The sequence below is a fragment of the Heteronotia binoei genome, chromosome 5 (genome assembly GCF_032191835.1).
Source record: "Heteronotia binoei isolate CCM8104 ecotype False Entrance Well chromosome 5, APGP_CSIRO_Hbin_v1, whole genome shotgun sequence".
Lineage (NCBI taxonomy): Eukaryota > Metazoa > Chordata > Lepidosauria > Squamata > Gekkonidae > Heteronotia > Heteronotia binoei.
In genome coordinates, this window is record NC_083227.1 from 25,778,209 (window position 1) to 25,802,018 (window position 23,810).

Consider the following 23,810-nt stretch of genomic DNA (forward strand, 5'->3'; position numbering starts at 1 on the left):
ATATATTTTCCTTAGTTATTATTCACATGGGGGGAGGTATCCTGCCCCCTCAGGGAAAGTGTATGCGCAATACATTGCCTCTCCTTTCCCAGTGTAGTGAACGCCGCGTGGTCACTGTCTGGCTATGCCTGGCAGATGGTCACTGCAATGGCCTCTCCTACATTACTTCATTCATGGCAACACCTTCTCGCTGGTCCCCCCCCCCCCGTTTTTCACAGAGTTTGCCACGTCATGGTGCGACTGAATGTCCGGAGGTATAACCGGATGGCCAGGCTGGGCTCACCAACCTCGCCAGCCAAGAGAAGGAAACTCTAACATCAAACCCGGGCAGATAGAGCTCGTTAATGTAACACCTACCACTGGAGGACTCGCTGCCGGCATCCCGGCTTACTGGGCAATGGCAGATGACCCCAAGGTGAAAGAGTGGAGCCAGTACTGCGCACACTGCGCCTCACCTAAAAATTCCTCTGCGCAGGCCTTAAGGGCATATCCACATCCACAACCCACAGCACACCAAGTCCTGCAGCAATGGGCAAGGGGCGAAATGGCAGGTGGAAAATGCCACTGGAAGCCGCAGTCCCGATCCTGCATGTAGGCGGTTCAGGGTATTGGTCGCCTGATGCTGACCTGGAGATGAAAGCATTTTTCGGCAGCACCCTGAATGACCAAGCAGCCTTATTTAGGGACAGCACTGCTTGCTCCACATGGAGAGGGGCCTAGAAAAGGTGGCCTAAACAAAGCTCGTGTCCTTCCCCCCCAGTTGGCTAGCCGCAGTCAACGGGCATCCTTACTTGCAGTCAAAAAATAACAATAAAGAAAAGGCATGCACCTGCCTTACAAAGTGTGCAAAGACTAAAGCTTGCGTGTTGGAATATCAGAACCTTGCTTGACACAGTAGACAGTGGTCGCCCTGAACGACACTCTGCTCTAGTTGTCCACAAACTTCTCAGGTTGAATATCGACATAGCAGCTCTCAGTGAGGTCCATTTCCCTGAAGAAGGTAGTCTTCAAGAACACAGTGCTGGCTATACCCTCTACTGGCCGGGTACCTTCCCTGAAGAAGGTAGTCTTCAAGAACACGGTGCTGGCTATACCCTCTACTGGTCGGGTAAGTCAAAGGCTGAGAGCTGCCTTTCTGGCGTTACCTTCATGGTCAGGAACTCCATTGCCTCCAAACTCGAAAACCTGCCAACAGGTCACTCAGATCGCATCATGTCCATGCGCCTCCCACTTCAAAACAAGCAGCATGCAACACTCTTTAGTGTGTATGCCCCAACCCTTCAAGCAGATCCTGCAGAAAAGAACAAGTTCTATGCTGATCTACACAACCTCGTACGGAAGATCCCTACAGGGGACAAGGTGATCATCCTTGGTGTCTTCAATGCCAGAGTAGGTAAAGACTCGAAAGCCTGGAAAAGAGTACTTGGCAAACATGGCATTGGCAACTGCAATGATAACGGGTGCCTCCTGCTAGAATTCTGCACGGAGCACCAGCTCACCATCACCAACACTATCTTTCAGCAGAAGAATAGCCTGAAGACAACCTGCATGCACCCACGGTCCAAGCACTGGCACCTTATCGATTACATTCTGGTGCGCCAGAGAGACCTTCGAGATGTCTTGCACACCCGAGTAATGCCCAGTGCAGAATGTCATACGGATCATCATCTTGTACGCTGTAATCTCCGTCTTCACTTTAAACCTACACCCAGGAGAGGAGGTATCCCTCGGAGGAAGTTTCAGGTTGGCAGCCTTCAGTCAGCTGAAGTTAAAGCTGCCTTCCAGGCAAAACTCCAGACAAGAATTGAGGACCCCAGTTGCCCCCCAGACCCTTCTCCAGAAGCACTCTGGGAACACCTAAAAACTACCATCCTGTCGATCTCTGAAGAAGTCCTCGGGTTCTCCACAAGGAAGAACAAGGACTGGTTTGACGAGAACAATCAAGAGATCCAAGAATTACTGGCGAAAAAGAAATCTGCCTACCAAGCACATCTTGCTCAGCCCTCCTGTCCTGGGAAAAAAGCAACCTTTCGCGCTGCATGTAGCAACCTCCAGCGCAAGCTTCGAGACATTCAGAATGAGTGGTGGAGCAAGCTTGCAAAGAGAACCCAGCTGTGTGCAGACACTGGTGATTTAAGAGGGTTCTACGAAGCCCTGAAGGCAGTATATGGTCCATCATATCAGGCTCAGAGTCCCTTGCGTAGTGCAGACGGCCAAGTGCTCCTCACAGACAAGGCATCTATACTGAACTGGTGGTCGGAGTATTTTCAGGTTCTCTTCAGTGCCAACCACGTAGTTCAAGATTCAGCAATCCACCTCACCCCACTTAAACCAGTGAAAACAGAGTTGGATGAGATCCCTACCCTAGAAGAGACTGTTAAAGCCATCAAGCAACTGAAAAGTGGCAAGGCAGCAGGAGTTGATGGAATCCCACCAGAGATCTGGAAGCATGGGGGCACAGTACTACATAGCACACTTCACAAAGTACTTGTCACCTGCTGGGAACAAGGCAAACTACCACAGGACTTTCGCGATACAATCATCATCACTCTACACAAGAACAAAGGGGAAAAGTCAGACTGCTCCAACTACCGGGGGATAACCCTGCTTTCCATTGCAGGCAAAATCCTTGCCAGAATACTCCTGAATAGACTGGTGCCTACCATTGCAGAAGAACTCCTCCCCGAGAGCCAGTGTGGCTTCAGAGCTAACAGGAGCACCACAGACATGGTATTTGTTCTCAGGCAGCTCCAAGAGAAATGCAGGGAACAGAACAAGGGTCTATATGTGACTTTTGTCGACCTTACCAAAGCTTTTGATATCATTAGCAGGAAAGGCCTGTGGCAAATCTTGGAATATTTAGGATGTCCTCCAAGGTTCCTCAGCATGGTCATCCAGCTACATGAAGATCAGCGAGGCCAAGTCAGACACTGCAATGATCTCTCGGAGCCCTTCCCAATAGGCACAGGTGTAAAGCAAGGCTGTGTTCTCGTGCCAACTCTCTTTTCAATCTTCTTTAGCATGATGCTTCAAAGAGCCGCACTAGATCTAGATGATGACGATGGTGTCTACATCTGCTATCGCACCAATGGCAGCCTGTTCAACCTGAGGTGACTAAAGGCCCACTCCAAGACAATGGAAAAACTTATCCGAGAGCTACTGTTTGCTGATGATGCTGCACTTGTCTCCCACTCGGTATCAGCTCTGCAGCATATGACGTCCTGCTTCGCAGAGGCTGCCAAGCTATTCGGCCTGGAAGTTAGTCTGAAGAAGACAGAAGTTCTCCACCAGCCTGCACCCCAGGAAGATTATCACCCTCCCTGCATCACTGTGGGTGAATCAGTTTTGAAGACAGTCCAGCAGTTCAGCTACCTGGGGTGCATCATCTCCTCAGATGCCAAGATCGACAAGGAGATTGACAACAGGTTGGCAAAGGCAAACCGTGCCTTTGGCCGACTGCACAAAAGAGTGTGGAGCAACAAGCATCTGAAAAAAGGCACAAAGATCAATGTTTATAAAGTGGTTGTGATGACAACCCTTATCTACGGCTCCGAATCGTGGGTTTTATACCGTCATCACCTGCGACTCCTTGAGCGCTTTCATCAGCGCTGCCTTCGCACCATCCTCAACATCCACTGGAGTGACTTTGTGACCAACATTGAAGTCCTCAAGCGGGCGGAGGTTATAAGCATCGAGGCACTGCTGTTGAAGATGCAGCTGCGCTGGGCAGGGCATATTTCCAGGATGGAAAACCACCGCCTTCCCAAGATTGCCCTGTATGGCGAACTTTCCACTGGCCATCGAAATAGAGGGGCACCAAAGAAGAGATACAAGGACTCCTTGAAGAAATCCCTTGGCACCTGTCGCATCAACCATCACCAGTGGTCTGACCTAGCCTCAGATCGCAAAGCATGGAGGCACACCATCCACCAGGCTGTCTCTTCCTTTGAGAACGCACGCATAGCTGGTCTTGAGGACAAAAGGAGATTGAGGAAGAATCGCACTGCTACAGCACCAACCCCAAATCAGACTTTTCCCTGCAGCCACTGTGGCCGGACCTGCCTGTCCCACATTGGTCTTGTCAGCCACCAGCGAGCCTGCAGCGGACGTGGACTACTGCACCTTTCTTAAATCTTCGTTCGCGAAGTCAAGCCGAGAGAGAGAGAGAGAGAGATTATTCACATAGAATTTTTCTATGAGGTTGTATCTACTTTCCATGATTTGCTGTTATTGTACATTCTTTTTGGAGCTATGGCTAATTTTGAAAGTATGCATATTCTGAGGGTGATAAAGAGAGCATATTGGCATTATGGAGCCTTGACCGTGGCAAGGCTCCTCTTCCCCCACCCCTCTTTGTTTCCTTTCTGTCCTTTCCCCCATTTCCCAGGAACCCTCCTCCAGCTCCGCATGTCCGTCTCTGCCTCTCCTTCCACTCCACCAATTTTTGCAGGGATCCCTATAGGGGTCCTGAAAAATAAAAAATAATAATTTTTTAAAAAGAGAGACTATTGGCTGACATACTATCTATTATGGGAGAGGAGAGAGGAGGTAACAATATGGATTCGGGGCAGTTACTGTTCCTCAAGAAAAAGGAGGTCAGATTACATCTCCATTCGATGCCCTTGTCAGAATATTGCAAGGCCAGTAAGATTCCCCATGGGTTGTGTATGAACAAGCTGCCGGTTACGTTTGCGAATGATGGTTTTAAGACCAGATGGGCAGCTATTTTAAGTACATGTTCTACAGACATAATGTTAACTTATCATAGACTGTTCTAAAGAGGAGGTTAAGAAAATTGAGAAGGTCATGACTTTGGAAGTCTCTTTAAAACGCATGTTTTCTAACATTGTCTTTTAAAATAATGTGAAGGATACAGAAGTTGCAAGAAACTGTCTGGAACTCAACTATTATCTGCCTCAAATTATCTGCTCCCAATCCTTTCTTATGCAATACACTGAAAGTATGGGATAGAAATAGGAAGAAGTTAGTCCCTGAAATTTCACCCCTTGCTACTTTTACCAACCAAGATAGGTTTCAACCGGCATATAATTCTTCCTCTTTGAACATATGAAGCTGCCTTATACTAAATCAGACCCTTGGTCCATCAAAGTCAGTATTGTCTACTCAGACTGGCAGCGGCTCTCCAGGTTCTCAAGCTAAGGTTTTTCACACCTACTTGCCTGGACCCTTTTTTAGTTGGAGATGCTGGGAATTGAACCTGGGATCTTCGGCTTCCCAAGCAGATGCTCTACCACTGAGCCACTGTCCCTCTTTTAACACTTGGTCCTCCTGTAATCTTAATAGATTAATAGACATCATCTTAGAAGGTGTTATAGATATGAAACAAAATCTAGAAAAGAAAGGGAAATGTAAATTTCCGTGGTTTCAATACCTTCAATTGAAACATTTGACTTCTAATTCTGGGCTCAAATAGACTAAAACAAAAATTAACTCCTTGAGCTATAAACATCTTATCAATGTAGCAACAAAAATACACATATGAAACTTCATTCTCTAAACATTGTTTGGTACAACTTCGGTTGAGTCTGCTACAGCACTAAATGCTCAGCTTCGGAGTTGGTGTATAGTACTGTGATCCAGTCAGTGGAGTACGATGCTTCTGTGGAGTACGATGGCTCAACATCACCTACACTGACAAACTTGATGCCCAACTCATAACAATGAGAACGATCAGTGGATGTATTAAACCCACTTTGACCTACTGGCTACCCACATTGTGCCACATCACTCTCCTGCATCTCCAAAGACAAGATGTTCTTCTTTGTAGAAGAATAGACTATAGAATATATTTGTAGAATATAGAAAGGTAATTGGAAACAGAGTAGCCTATCCACAAAGACATGGCTAATGCGGGCCTATCCAAACTAAAATCCCAACACCCAGCAATAAGATCTGTACAAAACCTACAATGACAATGAGTGGTTGTGGATATAAATACGATTGCTTTATACTAGACATATACTTTATATATTATATTCAAAACAGGATGGCTTGTGATGTAGATTCTATTGTTGTTAGTGTTATAGTTTATGTTTGTAGAAATGTGTTTCTTTTATTAATTAATAAAAAAAATTAAACTAAAAAAAAAATACGATCAGTTCCACCCGATATCCATAACTCGATGAACACTAATGAGAGGCCCTCAGGATTTGACTTGCCATGTAAAGTATGGAAGACAGCTAATAGAAGAAGAACAGGCTTTGGCAGTTGTGCAGATTCATTCTTTAAATGGGGCAAAAATACCAGGACCTGAATGTGACTTTGGTGCAGTCCACCAAACTCTTTTCCATTCACATCCACAGGGATGTGAGCCTTCTGCTTTCCAGGCAGATGTGACAGAGGTCTTGAACTCTCCCTAGCTGCAACTGAGTGGTAGTATTTAAGGGGATTGCCCAACTGGTCTGCATACCCTGTTGTATCAACTTGATTACGTATTTTATAGTATATACTTGCCTGGCTGGACTGATTGTAAGTGAATGATTCTTGGACTGATTCTTGACTATGATATCTGCCTGACCCTAATACAACTTTGTCGAACTGGCTGTCTTTGTGAGTGTCTTCATTAGCGCAACAACTGAGACTGGTCTGACCAGAGTGGCCCTGAGGGACGCTTCTACTACTACTCTGTCATCGGTTATGGGCCCAGAGTGTCCAACCTGGGTGTAATACCTGGCTATTCCAGTGCTTCAGTGTTCTGTGGAGTAAGTTTACTCATGAGTAAGGCAGCAGCAGCTGTGGGTGTGGCAGTTTATCTTTGTCTAGGTCCACACGATGGAGTCCAGTGTTCAAGCCTCTGGTTTTCTTATAACCAGGCTGAATGGAGGCAATTATGGTACGTGGTCTGAGAAAGTCACCATTTTATTAAAATTCCAAGGCCTGTGGGAGTCGGTGGCTAACCCGCCTGATATAACAGCTCTTCATGCTGTGGATGACGCCGAGCTGATTATTAAACTTCGCAGGGACGATGATAAAGCTTTTTCCTTAATAGGGCTTACCTTGGAAGATTCCCAACTTGTCCACATTAAAGGTGCCAACAGTGCCAAAGGTTGCTGGGATGCTTTAAAGGCAATTTATGTGCGGGAAAGTGTCGGTTCCCAGATTTACCTGATGAAAAAGCTATTAAGAGCCCGTCTGCAGCCAAGTGGAGATATGCAAACTCACTTGGAATTCATGAAACGAACTTTGGCTGAGCTCCAGGAGAATGAGGTAATATTTTCTCTCTTACAGCAAGCCTACATCGTTTTGTGTTCATTAGATGCCAGTTATGATCAGTTTGTTGTGAACTTGGATGTCGTGCCTAAGGCTGAATTGACTGTGCCTAACGTGATCCACTATTTGCTGAATGAGGCCATGAGGAGGAGGGGAAAAGCCCAAATCCGGGGACTCCCGCCCATTCTGCAAGTAACAATGCCCTGGAGAGCCTTAAAGGGGCCAAGCAAGAGCATGACACTGCAGGGGCGTATGCAGTAAGAAAGTGCTACATGTGTGGCAGCACTAAGCACTTAAAGAAACAGTGCAATGTGAAAAAAGGCAAGAAGTCTACCACTAACCCAGGAGGTGGGTATGCAAATGTAATCATTAATGAACATTCTTCCCGTAGTGCTCACCAGTTCCTGACAGATAGTGGAGCGACTATTCATATTGCCAAGGACAGGCAAATGTTTGAGACATTTACGCCTCAGAAGGACCAGTGTGTGTCACTGGCTGATGGTGTCTGTGCAGAAGTAGCCGGCGAAGGAACTGTAAATATGGCAAGCCTTGGAAAGGAACTGAATATGGTATATGTACCAAATCTAAATTACAACCTACTCTCTGTATCATCTTTGACTAAACTAGGTTTTCAAGTTTCTTTTACAGCGACCGAATGCAGCATAAGTGCTAAAGGACTGTCTGTACAAGCGAAACGGCAAGGAGACCTGTATCTCCTAGGAATGGAGAAGAGTGTGCAGGCAGTGAATGCAAACACACCACCCCATGACGAATGCATCCATATGTGGCATAGACGGCTTGGACATGCAAATTTTCAGGCTGTAAAGAAAACTTTGCTGTCAGCAGGTATAAAGCTGAAGCCATGCAAGTGCTACATAGACTGTGAGGTCTGTAATTCTGTGAAGTCTAAATCCACCGCGGTGAAAACTCCTGGCAATTTCCAAACTAAGGAAATACTGGATGTAGTATTTCTTGACCTGATCGGGCCATTTCCCAAAAGCCTCGGAGGGGCTAAATACTGTTTATGTATAGAGGACCATCATAGCAGGTACGGTTTCTCAGATCAAAGGCAGATACCTACCAGGCTGTATCCAATTGGTTTGTAAAAAGGAAGATGGGAAAATTGCCAAAATGTATTATATCTGATAGAGGAGAATTTGTAAATGCGAGAATGGAGACTTTATTCCGAAGGCATGGAATAGAGCAGAGGCCGACAACTCCTTATCGTCCTCAACACAACGCGTTTTGTGAACGCCGTAATCAAACATTGGAAAACATGGCATTCTGCATGTCGAAAGATAGTAATCTACCCATGCACTACTGAGGTGAGAGTTTTATGTGTGCATCGCACAATTTAAACTTAATTTGGTCCTCAGCTACAGGACAGATACCAGCAAGTGTATGGTATGGCAGAAAACCATCACTTGACCATGTTAAAACTTTTAGGATCCCTGCCTATGTGCATATACCTAGTCAGATGAGGAGAAAAGGGCGTGACAAGGCTAAAAGAATGATATTCCTAGGTTACCAGAGTAACCATAAAGCCTATCGATTTGGTTTGGCTGGAGAGAAACAAATCACTTCCAGCTGTTCTGCAAACTTCCTGGAGAAGTCCGTGGGATGGGATCGGATTTCTAGTCCCACGTCTTTGTTTCTGCCAACTTCTGAAAGTCCAGAGCAGCAAACACCCAAGGTCGGAAGGGGGAGTGCATTGCCTAGTGATGGGGGAGTAAAAGAGGAAAAACAGGAGACAATGTTAACTCCAGAGTCTCCGGCTGCACGTCTGCAGCAAGATGATGCATCAGAGCAGCCTGCAACAGGAGAGACTGCTGAGCCAACTGTCTGCAGATCAACCCGAGAGCGGAGACAACCCGACTGGTTCGTTCCAGGGACTGCATGTGCTGTATTGGTTGAGCCCTCGAGCTATGAGGGGATACAACAGCTGTCTGAGGAGGAACAAACCGAGTGGCAAGTGGCAATGCAATCAGAGTTAGACTCTTTAACACAGCTGCAAGTCTTTGAAGAGGCAACTTTACCGCCTGGGCAAAGACTGATCAGATCCCGTTGGGTCTATAAAATAAAGAACAGTACTGACGGCAAGGTACAGTACAAGGCACGCCTTGTCACTCAGGGCTTTGCTCAACGCAGCTGTGACTACGATGAGATATTTGCACCTACTTTAAAATCAAGTTCACTCTTGTGTGCTTTGGCTATAGCAGCTAAGCAAGGTTGTCATGTAAGACACTTGGACATAAAAACTGCTTATTTGCATGCACCCCTAAGGCATAACATTTACCTTAAGAAGCCACCAGGTGTTTCTGGTGATAATGGGAAATGTTGGTTGTTGAAAAAATCTTTGTATGGTTTAAGACAATCAGGTTTCGAGTGGTGCAAACATTTAACCACAACCCTGAAACAGCTTGGATATAAGCAAGGGATTGCTGATCCATGCATATTCATAAAAGGGAAGGGGGAGCAACAATGTATTATTCTTATTTTTGTTGATGATTTGGCTATAATTTGCAAATCAGAAAATGTAATGAATAATGTAGTAGAGATGCTGAACAGTAAGTTTACTGTGAGGAATCTTGGGGGATATAAGACAGTATGTTGGTCTGGAAATCCAAAAGGTTCCTGAAGGCTACAAAGTGTCTCAGTGGGCTAAAATTACTCAGCTTCTTAAGCAGTACAATATGGAACAGTGCAAGGGAGTAAGTAGCCGTATGTCTCCAGAATTTGAGAAAGACAGTTCAGAAAGTCCCATGTTTGACAAAGAGATATACCAATCTCTCATAGGAAGCCTCATATATTTGGCTAATTGGTCCAGGCCTGACATTGCCATGGCCAGTAACTTGTTAGCCAGGGCTACAGTGCAACCGCAGCAAAAGCACTGGCTAGCTGCAAAGCATGTTTTGAGATACCTGAAGCAAACCATTAATATGAGTTTGTTTATAACACCAAAGGAAAGTCTCAATCTGACAGCCTATGCTGAAGCCAGCTTTGCGAATGATCCAGCCACTAGGCAATCCACTTCGGGCATTGCAATATTTCTGGGTGAGACCCTAGTAGGTTGGAGGTCAATCAAGCAGAAGCATGTAGCATTGTTGACATGTGAGGCAGAATTCGCAGCACTCAGCAATGTATGCACGGAGCTAACCTGGTATAAACAACTTTTGGTAGATTTAGGTGTGCAAATTATCCATCCTATAACAGTGAAGGAGGATAACCAGGCAGCTATTCAGCTGGCTTCTTCAATGGGTGTGAAGGGGCGATCTAAGCACACATGCGTTTCTACAATGTGAAGCAATGTATAGCTGAAGGGCTAATACAACTTGAGTACTGTGAAACCAACACTAACCTAGCAGATATTCTTACTAAAGTGCAAACTGCAAACAAGCACAGGGAGAACTGTCTAATACTTGGAATGAAATAAACTGTATGAACTGTATGTTGCAAGGATTTTCCCAATGGGGGAGGATGATAGTATCCTATAGCTTTAAAGCATATTGGAACTGCTAAAGGATTGTGTAACCCTTGCATACAGGTGTTTAATTGTAAGCATGTGAATGTCATGTGAATGCCATTAACCAATGAACAATGTGATTGGTTAAGGGGGATACAAAAACAGTAGCCTAACGTCTGGTCAGTGTGGAGTAGAACAGATGGATAGAGCGTGGCATGCTGTTGGACTGATAAGGGATTGATGATAAAGGACTGTGACTTGACTATTCTATTTGGACTGTGTATCTGTACCTTTGCCTGGCTGGACTGACTGTAAGTGAATGATTCTTGGACTGATTCTTGACTATGATATCTGCCTGACCCTAATACAACTTTGTTGAACCAGCTGTCTTTGTCAGTGTCTTCATTAGAGCAACAACTGAGACTGGTCTGACCAGAGTGGCCCTGAGGGATGCTTCCACTACTACTCTGTCACAATTCACTGGATATTACCATACAGAAGTTGTATGCATGTGCTGGGAGTTGTACGCATGTGCTGAGAGAAGCCGGCAGCTTGCTCGACCTCTCCTTAGAACTATTATCTTAAAAGCTCAAAAAGAATGTGACTAGTCCATCCTTAAGAAAAATTAAAAGAACAGTTTGATGTAGGAGTTTCTGGAGAACGAAGGAATATCTATTTGTGCGTCCAGAGGGTAAGAAAGCAATTATTTATTTCCCTTCTAAGGCGGTAGCGCCCAGGGTGAACACAAAGCTCTCATTAGACTCATTGGAAGATAGCGGGAGAAATGGCGAAGACTATAAAAGAGCTTTCCAAACAACTGTCTGTATTTCAAAATATTGTAACAACTTCTCAGGAACAGATAAGAGCGGAAATTAGAACAGTGAAGGAAGCTGTTACAGACTTAGCAGCTGAACTTAAAGAAACAATGCAGATGGCTACCACAGCTAATGAGCTGGCTACTAAAAATAAACAAAAAATAGAACAGCTATCTAGCCAGTTTATAATGCTATCAGACCGGAATAGGAGAGCCAACCTTATATTTGCAGGGATCTCAGAAGAGATAAACAATAAGCTTTTAGAAGGAACACTTAGAGATTGGATAGAAGAAAATGGGGTTAAGGTACAACCCCAAGAAATTGAAAGAACCCATAGATCGCAGAGGAGAGGAGAAGGAGGAGCCCCAAAGGGTGTCATCATTAAATTCACAAGAGAAAGGGTACAACAAGAAGTATATAAAACTTTGAAAAAGAAGAAGGATTTGACCTTTAGAGGAAATAAAGTCCGGGTAAGAGAGGACTTTTGTCAAGAAACTATTAAGAAAAAAAATCAAATGAGACCTTACAGGCAAAAACTATATGATAATAAGGTGAAGTTCTCGTGGGGGTACCCATCTTCAATAATAATATTTAAAGACGTGAAGAGGTTGATAGCCCAAAACCCTAAAGAGGCAAAGGAACTCTTAAGACTACCGGAAATCGCCACAGATGACTTGAGAGAACAAAGAGTGGAGGAAGGCATGGAGGCAGCAGATGACCCAAGAGAAGGAGCCTCAAATAGGCACGATAAAAGGCGAAGGACGGATTCTCACGAAGAAACCTCGTAAAGGGAAGTATACAAAGGTTCAATGAGTTAACTTTATGGAATAAGCTGTACGGGGAGGATTGGGGAAGGTGGGGAGACGGGATGATGTTTTCATTCACACTATTGTCTCTACCACAGGGAAGGGGGGGGAAGGGAGGGTATTTACTAATAAATAAAGAAAATCACCCACAGCCAGGAAGGCCTAAGATAAAAAAACCAAAGAAAATAGATAAGACAATAAGACTACTTTCACTGAATGTAAATAGTTTAACATCAAACCTCAAGAGATACAGGTTAACTAAAATAGCCAGAGAACAAAATATAAATTTGATGTGTCTACAAGAGACACACACCAAAAAAAGATAGAAAACCATTAAATAAAAGATCCGAAATGGCAGGTCTTAGCAGAAGCTAGAGGAACTTCCAAGGCCAGGGGGGGGGCAACCTTGATCCATAAGAATTTTACAGTGGGGGATGTCGAAAAATTATCAAATAAGGAGGGTAGATACCTATTAGTTAAGTTTAAATTGGAAGGAAAACGAATTACTATAGTGAACATATACGCACCAAACAAAAAGCAAAAGAAATGTTTAATTAAGGTCTCTAAGAAGATTCAACAATTCTCAGAGGGAGAAATAATAGTAGCAGGAGATTTTAATACGGACTTAATACGGATTTTAATCTGTGCATGACGCCATTTTATGCCTACTGGATATATATGTGGGCCTAGGTCGTGAGCCTATAAACTCGTGTGCTTCTTTCAGGCCCCATTTCCCCAGCTTAATATTTTTATTCTTTGTTAAGAATAAAAATATTAAGCTGGGGAAATGGGGCCTGAAAGAAGCACACGAGTTTATAGGCTCACGACCTAGGCCCACATATATATCCAGTAGGCATAAAATGGCGTCATGCATAGATTACAATAATAATAATATGTTTATAAAAGAGATTACAACCTTTCCAATCTGGATATCTGACCATGCTCCCATAAGTATTGAATTGGAGTTAAAATTACCCACATTAAATAGACCCTGGAGATATAACAATTTAATAATGGCGAAAGAAGAGGACAGAAAATTTATGAAAACACAGATAAACTTATATTTTAAGAAAAATAGAGGAACGGTACCCACTAATATACTATGGGATGCTGCCAAAGTGGTAATAAGGGGTCATTGTATAAAGAAAAAAGAGTATAAAAAGAGAATGGTACAAAAAAAGACAAACCAAATTCCAAGTACTAGAGAAGTTACAAAAGGAACAAATGGTAAAATATTGTCCTACATTACAGAGCAAAATTAAACAGATTCAAAAACAGTTGGAGGCACTAGATATAGCTACAATATGGAAAAAGGAAATTATGGTAAGGAACAACTTTCAGAGGAATAGCATTAACACAGCAAAAAGATTAGCGAACTATTTGAAGATCAAAAAAGCAAAGCAGAAGGTTAGAAGTATAAAAATTAATAACTCAACACAAAGCTCCAAGGAAATCATCAAGGCTTTTGAGAACTTTTATAAAAATCTATATAAGAAAAAGACCACAATAGAGTTTCAGGAGACAACCAGTCTAGCTTTGGAGAAAGAAGGGAAAGAAATACTAGAGGGCGATGTTACAGTTCAGGAAATAAGGGAAGTAATAAAAGAATTTTTAAAAGGCAAATCGCCAGGGCTAGATGGTTTCACAGGCGAATTTTATAAAGAAATGATGGAGATTGTTGCACCCAAAATGCAGGTAGTCTTTAACGAAGTTTTAAAAGGGAAGAATGCCCCGGATACTGTTAGTGTATGTGCAGGCATCAGACCACTGCTGACAGCAAAGGATCTAATTGACAGTAGATGATCTGGCTGACAGAGGCATTGGCAGACAGCCAGATTGCATCAGCCAGGCTGAGGTGATCATGACTCAGCACAAACCTGATTGGTCCTTCACCTGGAGAATATGTATAAATGTACAGAAGTACTATGCTACTTGTGGGAGGTTGGATGATGAATTGTATGCGAAGCACTTTGTCAGTTTGTATCATAATTGTAAATAAATGTATATAGCTAGTCTAATCACAACTGTGTACAAGACTGAATTCCTTGGCGTCTTCAGAGCTCTTACTTACTAAACGCGGAAGACCAACAGGGTTATGGGCCCAGCACGCTTCCGCTGCGCCTGAGTGCCATGAGTAGAAGAGCTGAGTGGTGGAGAAAGACACAGAAGTGCTCCAGGAGTAAGGAGAAAGCTGCCTCGGTGGAGGAGAATGGCAGTAGCTGAGAAGCAGGTGCTGAGCAGGATGGCTACAGCGGCGGCCATGGTGCTGATAGATAAGCTGACTCCTACTAACTATAACATGTGGGCATTGCATATTGAACATTTCCTTAAGCGAGAGGGGCTGTGGAACTGTGTATCTGCTCCTCCAGTGGACCCCACACCTGAAGATGTTGTTCAGGATCAGAAGGCTCTTGCAACCATAATATTAAGTATATCTGATGACCAGCAGGCGAAGGGATCCTGGGACGCGCTCAAGGCAGTCTACGTGCAGACAACAGCTGACTCGCTGATAGCACTGACGAGGAAGCAGTATCAGAAGAGAATGCTGGCCGGAGAGACGGTGAGAGACCATCTCAATAGCTTATCTGCTTGCTTCCAAGAGTTGGAACAGCAAGGTAAAACAATTCCAGAAGAGGATAAAGTGTACATTATTCTGAGCTCTCTGCACAAGAGACTTGATATGTTGTTAATGGCATTCGAGGGCCAGGACGCTGATAAACTCACTTTAAACTATGTAACTGGCAAGCTCCTGGCAGAAGACCAAAGACAGCAAGAGTGCAGAGTGCAGGCAGCCCACGCTCGTCAAAACCAGCAGAAGCCGGAGCCTGAGCATGTGGGAGGCACCTTGAGCTGGCAGCAGTCACCGGAGGAGAGAGTGCTGAAAGTAAAGAAGAAATGTTTCCTTTGCAGCAGTGACAAACATCTGAAGAGGAGTTGCCCTGAGCTACGGAGAGGCAGGCAGAGGTCTTCGCAGAGCCAGCAAGTGAAACTTGTGAAGACTGACTTGGGTCTGCAGAAAGCACCATGGATTATCGACTCTGGGGCCACCCAGATGTTCTGCTGCGAGGAGAGACTGCTAGAGGACACTGAGCCTGCAAATCTTCGGTTTGTGAGTCTAGCTGATGGCAGAAAGGCTGAGGTTCTCTACCAAGGGACTGTGTATTTTCCTGAACTAAAGCACAAGTTTGTAAATGTACTTTGTATGCCTAGTCTTGAGACAAGCTTATTAAGCGTCTCTGCATTGACAAAGGCAGACTTTACTGTATCCTTTGATATAAATAGTTGTAAAATCTTTAAGGCATGTAAACTATTGGCCAGGGGTATATTAAAAGACAATGTCTATGTGCTAGATCAGAATGAAGTGAAAGCACAAGCTGTGTGTAACAAGCAGCCTCACCATAAATGTATCCATAGGTTGCATAGGAGGTTGGGACATGCAAGTTACAACACTATTCATAAGACTCTGGCCATTCTAGAAGGGGAAAAGATAGAGTCCTGCAGTGCATATCTTGACTGTAATGTGTGTAAGCAGGCAAAATCTAAGGCCTACCCAGTGGCCAAAGTAAGCAATAGAGTTTCTGAGAGGCCCCACAGCTAATTCATGCCGATGTGATCGGTCCTTATGCTCCCAGTGTATCTAAAAAAAATATGCACTAATCTTGGTAGACGACCACAGTCGTTTTACTTGGGTATATGCCATGAAACAGAAGTCAGAAGTGTATTCAACGTTCAAATACTGGGCTAATCGTATGCAAAGGCAGTTAAACTGCAAGATAAGTGCTTTGCAGACAGATATGGGAAGAGAGTTTGTTGGAAATCAATTTGCCTCCTGGCTCAGAGACCAGGGAATACATCACAGAATGGCTAATGTCTCTGCACCATCAGAGAATGGGGTGGCAGAGAGAAAAGGGGGAGTCCTTCAGACAATGCTTCATGCTATGTTGAAAGATAGCGAACTAAAAATAACTTTTTGGGGAGAGGCACTGAAAACAGCGTGCTTTATTATAAACCGGTTGTGGACTAAAGCAATCAATGACATTCCCTACAGAGTGCCGTATGGGAAGAAACCATGCTTAGATTTTCTAAGAATCTTTGGGTCCAAGGCTTGGGTAAATGTGCCATTAGACAAAAAAAGAAAAGGGGGTGCCAGAGCAAGGAAATTGCTATTCTTGGGGTATCAAAATGGGATGAAGGCATACAGATTTGCAGATGAGAAAAATATGCTGCGGTTTAGCAGGTCTACCTCATTCTGTGAAGACGAAAGCTGGAGCAGGGTGCATGCAAATGAAGTGCTCAGTGGTGTAGAGTTACCGGTGTCTCAGCAGAGTGAGGAGGGGCATGTAAATATTAAAGAAGAGACTTCCTCAACAGAGGAGAGGGAGAGAACTCTAAGCTCTGACAGTTCAGAGGCTGTAAAAGGTGAAAGCTCTGATAGTCCACAGAGCACACAACCTGAAATCAGAGTGTCGACCCGAATAAACAAGGGAGTGCCTCCGAAGAGGTATTGGTTTGACACAGCCATAAATTATGTGCATGCAACAGAGCTACAATGCTACAAAGATGTGTTAGCTCTAAATGATAAAGAGCGTGCTGGCTGGCTGCAAGCTATGCAGAAAGAGTTTGACTCACTAACTGAAAATAACATATTTACACCAGCTAAGCTACTGGCTGGAAAAAATGTAATTGGCTGTAAATGGCTATATAAGCTTAAACGGCTCACAGATGGGACGCTTCAGAAAAAAGCTAGACTAGTGGCTAGAGGATTTACCCAACTAGAAGGAAGAGACTTTGATGAATGTTTTGCCCCCACGGTCAGACTCGAGACACTAAAACAACACTATGTAAGGCTGATATCAGTAACATGACAGTACATCATTTTGATGTGACTACAGCATATCTTAACGCCTCCATAAAAAAGGAGCTGTACCTGCAACCAATCCCCAGGTTCCCCAATAAAAATAATATGCCTGTACTTAAGATAAATAGAGCATTGTATGGCCTTCGACAGGCAGCCCATGAATGGAACAAGTGCCTGAGTACAGCACTCAAGGGCTTAGGGTTTAAGCAAAGTGTGGCTGACTCATTTCTGTTTAACCACATGGTACATGGGCAGGAATGCGATATATTATTTCACGTGGATGATTTGTGCCTTCTTTGTAAGAGCAATGAACAGCTGGAATGGTTTATGGAAGAAACACAAACCCTATTTAAAATCAAATATTTGGGGGAAATACAACATTATCTTGGGATGGAAATCACCAAGCATACAGAAGGGCACTATCAAGTAAGCCAAAAGGAAAAAATACTAAAACTATTATGGAACCTGCATTTTTTACTGTCAAACAATAGGAAATAAATGCCTTATCACAGGACATTCAGGTTGCCAGAGGAACCATGCAGCCCTCTAGCCAAAGGTCTCATCTTGGGACTTCAGCAGACCACCTCAAACCCAATGACCGGCACTTGTGGGAATCTTACTAATCACCATGACCTCCTTATAAGATTTCCAGTCCTAGTTCAAGCCTCTTGATAGCACAATCAAGCTACCTTCTGAAACTAGCAAAGAAGGAAAGGAGTTGGCTTTTACAACCTACTTTACTATACCCTGAGGAGTTTCAAAGCAGTTCAAATATTCTCCCCTTCCTGTTCCCACAACAGGCATCTTGTGAGATAGCAGGGGCTGAGAGAGTTCTGAAAGAACTGTGATTGGCCCAAGGTCAGTTGGCTTCATGCAGATGAGTGGGGAATTAAACCCAGTTCTCCAGATTTGAGGCCACCACTCTTAAACCCTACACCACACTAGCTTTTCTGTATGAACCACATTCTCCCATGATTAGCACAGCCCCAAAACTGTTCTTGGTCAGGCAAGTTCTTGAACCACCATATCTACCACCACCAGAAAATAACCAAGGAATGAACAGACCACCTAATATAGACTGGCAGGTTAGAGGCAACCTTCTCCCCAAAAGCAGGCCTTCACCAACACAACACTTAAGACAGCAAACTGCCACACAAGATCAACCACTTGTTCAAACCCCTTCATGTAACAGTTTCAAAACTAAAGCGGACATAAGCTGTATCCAAGATTTGCAATAGCTCACGTCTGCAAAATGTGATAAGGGAAGTGTCACTAAATTTAAGTTTTACCTCTCAAAAGCTTTAATGTTCTCTATTTTTAAATGTCCTGAGAACTAGAATATATGTTTTCAAAGTTGGTGAGACAAATAAAATTGAAAAAGAATGTTTGGGAGTGAGTCAGAGTTGTTGGACAAATCTTTTCGTCCTAAATCCACATTTAACCTGACTATATATGATCCCAATATAGTCACTTTTGAGAGATTAGTACTGAGAGACATTACTACATTAGAAAGTAATTTAAGTAAAATTTGATAAAAATTATCTAGAGATGAGACTGCAGCTGTGAGGGAGCTGGTGGAGGATAGGTCTATAGTCATCAGACCTGCAGACAAGGGCGGTTAAACACCCCCCCCACCCTATGCTCTTATATATTTTTCTCTGCCTGCTTACATCTCCAACCCTTCACATTATAATGCCCTCCATGAAGACTCTTCCAGCCCCCCCTCCCCTGCTCATTTACTTTATTCCCACCCCACACAAGTCAAGCACGACCCTCATCCACTCCACAGCCATAATTTTCCTGAAGCCTCCCTCCAGCCAGCCCAAAGTATGGATGCTCTAAACACCCCCCCCCCTTTCCTCCTCTTCCAGAATAGCCTGCTCTCAGCTTTCCCATCTTTCTAGGGTCCATCTTGGGAAATTTCTATTACAAAATATTCTGATGTTAATTCTTCTGATGGGAAAGACATTACTAAATTAGAAGGTAATTTAGGTAAAATCTAGAAAATTTATCTAGAGATGAGACTGCGGCTTTGAGGGAGCTGGTGGAGGATAGGAATATAGTCATCAAGCTGGCAGACAAGGGTGATTAATTTCGGACTGGGATTTGTTCCAACCCCTTCATGTAACAGTTTCAAAACTAAAGCGGATATAAGCTGTATCCAAGACTTACCCTAACTCACGTCTGCAAAAAGTGACATGGGAAGTGTCCCTAAATTTAAGTATTACATCTCAAATGCTCTGATGTTTCCTGTTTTTAAGGGTCCTGAGAACTAGAATTGATGTTTTCAAGTTGGTGAGACAGATAAAATTGAAAAGGAGGTTTGGGAATGAGTCAGAAATGTGGGACAAATCTTTTCATCCTATATCCACATTTAAGCTGACAATTTATGATCCTAATATAGTCACTATTGAGAGATTGGTAGTGAGAGACATTACTAAATTAGAAGGTAATTTAAGTAAAACTTGGTAATATCTATCTAGAGCTGAAACTGTGGCTTTGCGGGAGCTGGTGAAGGATAGGTCTATAGTCATCAAGCTGGCAGACAAGGGTGATTAATTTCGGACTGGGATTTGTTCCAACCCCTTCATGTAACAGTTTCAAAACTAAAGCGGATATATGCTGTATCCAAGATTTACCCTAACTCACGTCTGCAAGATGTGACATGGGAAGTGTCCCTAAATTTAAGTATTATGGCTTAAATGAGGGGTCCTGTAAGATGGCAGTCAAGACCGCAAAGAAGGCATACTTTGCGACTAAGATTGCGTCTGCAAGTTCGCGCCCGGCACAATTATTTAGAACAATTCGTACTTTAATTACACTGCCGCAAGGCAAGCCAAATGTTAAGGAATTGGAAATAGGCTGTGAGGTTTTTGCAAAATTTTTGCAAACAAAGTCCAATCGCTCCGCCACGACTGCCCCGCCATGTTAGATACAGTAAGTGGACTCGAGGCTCCGTGTCTGCCTTCTGGTTTGCTCCTGGATCATTTCGACCCTCTCAGCTTGGAGGAAGTTGACAGAATCCTCTCGGCTGCACGCCCAACAACCTGCGATCTGGACCCCTGCCCCTCCTGGTTAATTAAAGCTTGCCAGGAGGAGTTAAGATGTCCTATACGGGACATCATAAATAGATCTCTTTCAGAGGGTTTCTTCCCAACTCCTTTGAAGGAGGCAGTGGTCCACCCTCTCTTGAAAAAAGCCACATCAGATCCGGCCGAATTGACACATTACCGGCTGGTCACAAATTTGCCCTTTTTGGGCAAAGTAATAGAGAGGGCTGTGGCGTTGCAGTTGCAGGGCTTCCTGGATGACGCTTCCACCTTAGATCCTTTACAGTCCGGCTCTATAGTCATCAAGCTGGCAGGCAAGGGTGATTAATTTCGGACTGGGATTTGTTCCAACCCCTTCATGTAACAGTTTCAAAACTAAAGTGGATATAAGCTGTATCCAAGACTTGCCCTACCTCACGTCTGCAAAATGTGACATGAGAAGTGTCCCTAAATTTAAGTAATACATCTCAAATGCTGTTTTTTCCTATATTTAAGTGTCCTGAGAATTGATGTTTTCAAGTTGGAGAGACAGGTATAATTGAAAAGGAGGTTTGGGAGTGAGTCAGAAATGTTGGACAAATCTTTTAGTCCTAAATCCACATTTAACCTGACTATTTATGATCCTAATATAGTCACTATTGAGAGATTGGTAGTGAGAGACATTACTAAATTAGAAGGTAATTTAAGTAAGATTTGGTAAAATCTATCTAGAGCTGTGGCTTTGAGGGAGCTGGTGAAGGATAGGTCTATAGTCATAAAGCCTGCAGGCAAGGACGGTTAATCTGGGACTGGGATTTGTTCCAACCCCTTCATGTAACAGTTTCAAAACTAAAGCGGATATAAGCTGTATCCAAGACTTACCGTAACTCACGTCTGCAAAATGTGACATGGGAAGTGTCCCTAAATTTAAGTATTACATCTCAAATGCTCTGATGTTTCCTGTTTTTAAGGGTCCTGAGAACTAGAATTGATGTTTTCAAGTTGGTGAGACAGATAAAATTGAAAAGGAGGTTTGGGAGCGAGTCAGAAATGTTGGACAAATCTTTTCGTCCTAAATCCACATTTAACCTGACTATTTATGATCCTAATATAGTCACTATTGAGAGATTGGTAGTGAGAGACATTACTAAATTAGAAGGTAATTTAAGTATAATTTGGTAAAATCTATCTAGAGCTGAAACTGTGGCTTTGCGGGAGCTGGTGAAGGATAGGTCTATAGTCATCAAGGTGGCAGACAAGGGTGATTAATTTCGGACTGGGATTTGTTCCAACCCCTTCATGTAACAGTTTCAAAACTAAAGCGGATATATGCTGTATCCAAGACTTACCCTAACTCACGTCTGCAAAATGTGACATGGGAAGTGTCCCTAAATTTAAGTATTATGGCTTAAATGAGGGGTCCTGTAAGATGTCAGTCAAGACCGCAAAGAAGGCATACTTTGCGGCTAAGATTGCGTCTGCAAGTTCGTGCCCGGCACAATTATTTAGAACAATTCGTACTTTAATTACACTGCCACAAGGCAAGCCAAATGTTAAGGAATTGGAAATAGGCTGTGAGGCTTTTGCGAACTATAAAGCAGGAATCTTAGTAATATAATTTTTATTAATGGCCCTGGTGAGAAATGACTGTCTTAACAAAGTTGGAGGTGGCCTTTCGAATGCACCCAAAAGATGAGCAGGAGGGCCTCTCCAGAGAAGGAGGCCCCAGAGAACTCAAAGAGAAGGGCTTCTCAGTCAGCATCAAAAAAAGGCCACTCGCCCCCCAGTGTAGTTCAGATACACTTGGATCCTCTTGAGCTTTCTGCTCAGGGTCAGGGGAGGATAATGGTCTATTATACAAGCCCTGTATTGGGCCCCCCATTTCCCCACCTCCCAGCATGCTTCCTCAGGACTGAAGTAGCACAATCCCTTCCTCTTCACAGACCTTCTGGCCACCCCCACCATCCAGTCTCCTTCACTTTCCACCAGGACTTCCCAGAAATGGCAGCCTACTCTGAATCCTTCATGACCCAGCACAGAAAAACTCTGGACAAATATCTTAGAATTCTCGGGCAGATCTTGAGCCTTTTCTCCTTCTTTCACACTTTTCAGATTCTTAGAGAGGATGAGTTTGATATAGGCTGTGTCCGGATCCAAAGTCACATTTGCTATTGGAGGGAGGAGGAAAAATAAATGAAGCATGTTCAGCTGAGAGAAAAATGGCAGAGTTGTTTGCCACACCCACCTGACCCTGTTAGTGTCCTAGGTGTGTCTGTTCCCTCTGGGTCTCCCTGACCTGGCGGCTGTGTAGACATTTCCCCAACTGCGGCTTATTCTGTTTCCCTATTCTTCATCTCTGATTGGAATGGGGCTGAAATCTCAGCAAAAGCTAAGGACAGGTCAATGGAATGAAGGGCTCACAAAAATCCTTCTCCAAACACTAAAATCAACCTGTAATTTTTTGTTTTAAAATTTATATATCCCTCCCTTTCTCTCCTTCCAGGTGTTTCCCTTAAAGCAGCAGCATCAAACTCATTTGTTATGAGGGCTGGATCAGACATAAATGAGACCTTGTCGGGCTGGACCATGCCATGTCGGGCTGGGCTATGTGTGTGCCTATTTAAGATTGTGGAGAAACGTCGACTGCGGGGTGACATGATAGAGGTGTACAAGATTATGCATGGGATGGAGAAAGTAGTACTTTTCTCCCTTTCTCACAATACAAGAACTCGTGGGCATTCAATGAAATTGCCAAGCTGTCAGGTTAAAACGGATAAAAGGAAGTACTTCTTCACCCAAAGGGTGATTAACATGTGGAATTCACTTCCACAGGAGGTGGCAGCGGCTACAAGCAAGTGGTGGCCATCTTGCGGAAGTGACATCACCGGAAGTGACATCATATCCTGTTCCTGGCGGCGTGCACACACATAGGGGGGCCCGCATAAATCTTGGGCCCCAGGCCCCCAAAGCCCTAGCTACGCCCCTGCCTAAATTTAAGTATTATGGCTTAAATGAGGGGTCCTGTGAGATGGCAGTCAAGGCCGCAAAGAAGGCATACTTTGCGGCTAAGATTGCATCTGCAAATTCGCGCCTGGCACAATTATTTAGAACAATTCATACTTTAATTACACTGCCGCAAGGCAAGCCAAATGTTAAGGAATTGGAAATAGGCTGTGAGGCTTTTGCGAAATTTTTTGCAAACAAAGTCCAATCGCTCCGCCGCGACTGCCCCGCCATGTTAGATACAGTAAGTGGACTCGAGGCTCCGTGCCTGCCTTCTGGTTTGATCCTGGATCATTTCGACCCCCTCAGCTTGGAGGAAGTTGACAGAATCCTCTCGGCTGCACGCCCAACAACCTGCGATCTGGACCCCTGCCCCTCCTGGTTAATTAAAGCTTGCCAGGAGGAGTTAAGATGCCCTATACGGGACATCATAAATAGATCTCTTTCAGAGGGTTTCTTCCCAACTCCTTTGAAGGAGGCAGTGGTCCGCCCTCTCTTGAAAAAAGCCACATCAGATCCGGTCGAATTGGCACATTACCGGCCGGTCACAAATTTGCCCTTTTTGGACAAAGTAATAGAGAGGGCTGTGGCGTTGCAGTTGCAGGG